We start from the raw sequence: 6,589 nt of genomic DNA, 5'->3' as shown, positions 1-6,589 counted from the left end.
GAGAATACGTAACTACCAGCAAATAGAATATTGCTTTCTACAATACAATCATTTATGTTCGTGTCGGTTTATTGTGGACCAAATCATTAGCCAAATAATTCGAGTTCACCATCCATCTATACCATATCACAACTGCGACAAACTTGAACTCTAACTAGACATCGAACGGTACATGTCTCTCCCACGAGCTGACATTAACCTTGACAGTGAACTTGTATCTCATCGCGATGAAAACGGTCGTTGACACATTTGCCAGAAGTCGTAATTAGACACTAGCACTGTGAAAAGTTCATAACAAAGTCAAGGGATTGTCATTCAATCCGACGTCCATTACTTGATTCATTGTTTATTTATTCAAATTTCACGTAACTCACTACACTCTATAATTTTCTATCCCCGCACCATCCACTTCCCAGTTTTCCATTTGTGGATGGTGGCTTCACCCCTCAGTCGATCATACACTTGAAACCTAACCAAACTTCAACTGTTGGGGCCAGCGCTATGCCCACCTTTCAGCCACTAGTACCTTACCTTTATTCACACTCGCAATTTTTCTTTTGTTTTCTTTTTCTATAAACTAATATTACTCACCTTTAAATAAATTTTCCGTCGTCGCCAGGTGTAAAATACGTCTATAAACTGCAGTCCTTTTTCTCACCGTTTCAATCACTACTATTTCCATGTGCTTTGTTACGCGATCTCCTCCACACTACTCTCCACCAAGGCGGTATAATAAGGTGGAACGTTATGTCAGAACTGCTGCTCAGCCATTACTTGAGTTCGAATTGACAGCGGCCAAACGAACGGCTAGAGTTTTCCGAGAAAGAGGATAACAAATGGCATGCAATGAGGAGTGCATGCCGCTATGTGTTTGCTGCGCATAAATGTTGGTTTTGTTTACGCTGTTGGCATCATTGTAGTGTTTCGGTGGCTGCTGCAAGTTATTGTCTGTATTGCTGTTCTACGGGACGTGAGGGTTGTTGCCGTTGCTGCTGGGATTGGAAACTCAGCGATTGTGGGAGCTTTGCTAGTGGGTATATAAAAGAGGTGGCTCTTAATAACCGGTGGGCTTGTGCCGTACTGCTTTAGCTGGAGACTCGCCTGATCGTTCGGGTTGTGAGACACAACAGCTAGTTCGATTGAAACCAGCCCAGCGTAGGTATATGTTGGTGGGGACCGCTATGTAGCATAAAGATTTGATCTACTTTGTTTATAAACAAAAAAGCCGCTGTCATTTTTCATCCCCTCTCGCATCATCCATGCCTTATCATCATACTGTCGAAAAAGAACCACCTGTCAATTCCAGCTCCTTGCTCTCCACTACCGTATTGACTGTCATCATTTCTCTCCAATTGATGCAAGGTGTATACATATATATTTAAGGTGTGTATTTATTTAGGAACGATGGACCCTACACCAACCAAATTGCACAAAGAACACACAGAATGACGCTTGGAACTAGCAAATCATTCTCGTTGTGTAATTTTCGGTGGTTCGAGCTTTAAATGGTCAATAACGACGCCGGCCACGTCCTTACAGTCACCAGGGGAAGGAAAGGAATGTTAGTATGATATTCGCCGCCCGAAGGCCAGAAGGGTCGCCTCTATAGCGTGGTTCCCTAGCGTTTATCATGGAAGGGATAGTTGTTAGTGGGAATGGTTAAGAAAAATCAGGATTCACTGCGGTAAGTGATGTGATTATGTAAATTCGAGCAATTGACCTCCGACAAAACAAAAATCCGAAAATCTCATGTGTTACAACACGCGGCACAGATTATCTTTAGGTATCCTGAGAAGGAAAACCTGTAAAATTAATACATTTTATATAATATATTATATTAATATATTCTAGTATTCATCGTATGTACTTTTCATCGCGTTGGCGGAGATTCAATAGTGGGAAACCTGAGAAGGTAACCGAGAAAACTCCTCCAAGGCCAACCGATCCGACGATATGTTCCGTTATTCATCACACCTACTCTGAGCCTGATCACGAACATCACCTCACGGTGAAAACGAGATGAAGTGTATATAACCTTGCATACAAATCATCTCGCCCTCACAGCGAAGCGACGCTCGTAATGAGGCACTTTCCAATAAAAACGATAATATTCATATTAATCACTTACAAAAACATATACACACACGCACTACCAACATTCTATAAAAACGTCTATCTAAAAACTAATCAATCGCGCACCTCCCTCTCTAACTCACTACAATCACCTAGCACAAGATTAAAGCCGGGTTCAGACGGTGCGAGTAAGCATACGAGTCGGTCTAGTCAGTTACTGCAGTGCAGCTACTCACACCGTGTGAACACATCATGCCAGTTATTGTCATGTGTGATCCGGCGTGCGAGCTACTTCAAAGTTTTTTGAATTTACTCGCACTTGCATGCTTCACAACGTCAAAAACAGAATTTAGCGTTCGAATCAGTGATGCCAAATGTAATGAAATGTCTCTATTTTTAAGATATTTGAAAATATGTGAAGATATTTATAGACTTGAAAATTATTGGAAAAACAAATAAAACCCTCATAGTTTCTAAACGAAATAATTGTTATTTCGTTTTGCACGCTGGCGGGGCACGCTTTCTTTTTGAGATAGTTTTCTTGAGAATCTCTAATATAGAATCATTATCAGATCACAACTTACAAAAAAAAGTATTGTTCTAAGAAACAGAATACATATTCGATTTAAAAAAGTACATTTTCATTCATTATTAAAATTTTTGAAGCGTATCTATTGCACCTGCAAATCGACTATCATTTTCATTTCACAAAATAAATAAAATTAAAAAAAAAATCTTTTAGACTACCATTTATAACATCACATCCTTTCGGAATTATCTGAGCTATGGATGTTTTCGAGATTCTAAAAAATATCGACAACAATCCCAACGATATTCCAAAACAAAGGCACATCAATGTAATTTCTAATTTAACTCTTGCAGGTACAGCATCCCTCATGACTGTATCTTGGCGTTGTATTCGTGGAGCAATTAAATCCAACAGTTTTTTCACTTGTTCAGGTGTTATTACCAACACTGCTCTGTAATCTCGGGGATCCTCATCGTAGAGTTCCTTCAATATTGTATTTGTTGCTCCTTTTCTTTGCATCTAATTCCTGGCCCGAATCCTTTTCTCTTTCTGCTTTTTCGGATAGTACCTTCAGTTCAAAGAAATTCAGCACAAAGTATGTATTTTTAAACACGATCAGCGTTTGTTTTGCTATAAAATTGTGTGATGATACATTCAACTGAAAACCTAAGATGAAAACTGCCAATAAAGAAGTCGATTTTTTACCAATCATTTGACAAATTCGGACCTGATTGCTGTTTCTGACTATTTGATGGACATTTGAAAAGTCGCCTGGCATCCCTGGTAAACCCGTGCCGTAGTATCTAGTTTCTCGCCAGCAGCTCACACTGTGTGAACGGACAAGGCGAGTCAACCAATTGTCAAGCGAGTCCACCGGGTCAGTAGCTGCTCATTGTCAAGTCAGCTACTAGCAACGTATAAATGGGCCTTAACGGAGCGATCAAAACACACGTCTATACGTGACGTGTGTTTTGCCCGAGTCGCACCCTCCTGGTGTAATCACTCGTAAGAACAGATGGAATGAAAAACAAAAACTACCTCGAGAGAGTATATGTGCATTTACGTCATCTGCAGCGAAAAATCTTAGTACATATATACAAACGCGTATTAAAGGAAAGATGACGTTCTTTATTCACACCTCGCTCTGGGGGGTCACCATAAACGTTGAATTTTTTCGCACCAATACTTTCCTATCCACACCACTAAAGATATAGCCTTCTTTTTGGCACCAACAATACAACACAAAAAACATGTCCGTTCATTTTACACCTTTTGCACATTGGTAGGTACCATGAGAGCAAATTTCTCTCTCTCACCACTTTTCAGAATTGTCACTTTTTATTGATATAATTGCAATATGACAAATCAAGCTAAAATAGATAGATTAAGGTGAAGGTGGAAGCTAGCCATTGTAGTAGTATAGGTAAACCCTCGTGTAAAAATGGGATAATAGTGTTTGTGAGAGAAGAGCAAAGCACACGTAAATAGATCAATTCACTTATCAGTCTGTGTGGCGCTTCATTGACACGAGTCTTTGAATACATTTGAAAAAACAGGAAGTGGGTTATATCTATGGTATAACCGCAAGGGTGACGTAGGACTATCGTTGATTTAGAGATCATTTGTATGAAGTTGAATCTGAATTCATTCTGAATGAATGAATATTTGGAGAACTTCGAAAACGAGAGCGTTACGTTGAAGGCACAAGGTTTTATGCATCCAATATTGGATACGGAAATATCCTACTGATAGGGAAGAATAATCTTCAGAAGCTATCCTGTTGATTGCGATTGATTGAAAAATCACAAAACCTAATGTATTTGGTCACAGTGTTACATGGATAGAAAACATTAAAATAAACTCTTTCATATGAATGTATTTTTAAATTCCCAGAGGAACTGGCAGATTATTTTCAGTAACGATTAGATATTTCCACATTTTCCTCGATACTGGAAGCCCACCAGTGGTTAATGCTAACTCGATAACCATCTGTTAATAGCACTTGATTGAAACATATTTGGTCACAGTGTTACATGGATAGAAAACATTCAAATAAACTCTTTCACATGAATGTATTTTTAAATTCCTAGAGGAACTGGCAGATTATTTTCCGGATCTTTCTCGATCCAAACGGAAAGAATTCCGTGCGTGTATGTGTGTGTGTGTAGCGGCTGCTTCGAGATCTTCCCGGGGAACCGTTTGTAGCATCACTCTCCTCCTGATGGATTCCCTTCTGGCCTAAGGTGCACAAACAGGCTCTTGGTGACACCGTTCATCCGCGCTTTCTTGATAAATGAGGAGCTTCACCACAACAGCGACAACATGCTCCAATCGCTGTTCAATTAGAACTGAGTGGATTTCCGAGCGGCGCTCGCTTATATACCGATTGGTGATTTCAATAGCCTATTTTGAAAGCAAATTTAAGACTATTGAAACAAGTTTTTGGATCAGAAAGTAACAAGTATAGAACGCGTAGACATTTTATCTTTCGAATGAAGTGTTTATCATACCATTTCGTTCAGTTGTTTAGGAGCTATTAACACTCAAAATCTCGGTCTCCGGCGTAACGTTTTCGTTTTCGAAACTTTGATTTTACACCCCGGTATAGAAATGAAAGACGTAGTCCTACGTCAAAAAAAAAAATAACAATTCAATACTAAAGTAAAATGTATGTACGATATGTTCCGATGTACAATTGCAAATATAAATATATATAGAAGGTGCATTTGCATATGATTCTGATTATACGCGAGTGTAACATGAGCAAATTTATAACACATGCGAATTGGGGCTCTTTTGGTATTAACAAGTTCTTCCGCATAGTAACTCGATTTTGATAATTCCGTAATATTTTCCTTCGTTGATCGTATTGTTTTCACATATTCACGTTGGAAAGCCTTAACCCTTCTCTTCGTTGGCCGAGGCATTTAGATTGAATTTAATACTTTTCCGTTTACTGTTTTTGAAAGCATAGGCAGCCGTGGCAGTGTTCCGAGCTCTGCAATACAATTTTCTTACCCAATGTTAAAGTTGCTGAAACTTACATTATAGACCCATTAAACGTAAAAATAATAATTGTATTGATATCAACACAATTTTATTCTATTGATTTTCATGACATGGGACGCTATGACTCCGGAATAACATTTTATTGAGTGGTTTTTATAGCTGTTTCGATGATGTTGTTTGGCATCAGTGTCGAAAAAATAACGATGCTTCCACCAATTCAAAACAAAACCATTGCAGAAGATTGAAAAACGAAAATTTAACTTTCAGAGCACTTGCTCGAGTTTTCCGACGTTCTTCACTATACGGTGCGAAAGCAGATGAAAATTTAATATCTTGTGAGTAATCGATTAGAGTTTGGTTGATATTACTTGATGGGAAGTGTGCGAAAACGATCATTTTCTTCACACTGTTTCGCAAAATTATTGATTTTCGGGCGAGAGGTGAGGGAGGGAGATGAAAGAAATGAGCGCCATTGTGGCAGCCATTTGTGGCTAGCTTCCACCTTCACCTTAAGGATATATAATAAGATAAACTTAGCTTCGTTGATCCTTCCGTGAAATGGAGAAAATGCAGGGTCTCACTCTCCCGATTCCTGCTCAGAGAATTACTCTGTTCTACACATACAGCCGCGCATCGATGGACGAAAAAAAAAATAAACGCTTCTGAACATTCGGCACATCGAAACAAAAACCATAAACTCGTTTGAAAGTTAATTCCAAATTCACATAGCGTAACGAAATATGAATAATGACTAGATTCACGAATCTTTTCGACCGAATGTTTCGGACTGTTTTCGAAACAGTATTTTTCCATAACTTCACTGCACACGAGAGCCAACAAAGCAACGGAGCGACCGAAAAACACATCTGCACTCGCCAACTGCTCTCACCATAATTCCACTTGAGCCTAATAAAATAAATAAAGAAAAAAAAACATAATATAATGTAGAAATAGAGAGGAAAGTGATACAGGTGATAT

This window comes from Toxorhynchites rutilus, chromosome 2, assembly GCF_029784135.1.
Source record: "Toxorhynchites rutilus septentrionalis strain SRP chromosome 2, ASM2978413v1, whole genome shotgun sequence".
NCBI classification, from domain to species: Eukaryota; Metazoa; Arthropoda; class Insecta; order Diptera; family Culicidae; genus Toxorhynchites; species Toxorhynchites rutilus.
Note: the sequence above shows the minus strand (reverse complement) of the source record.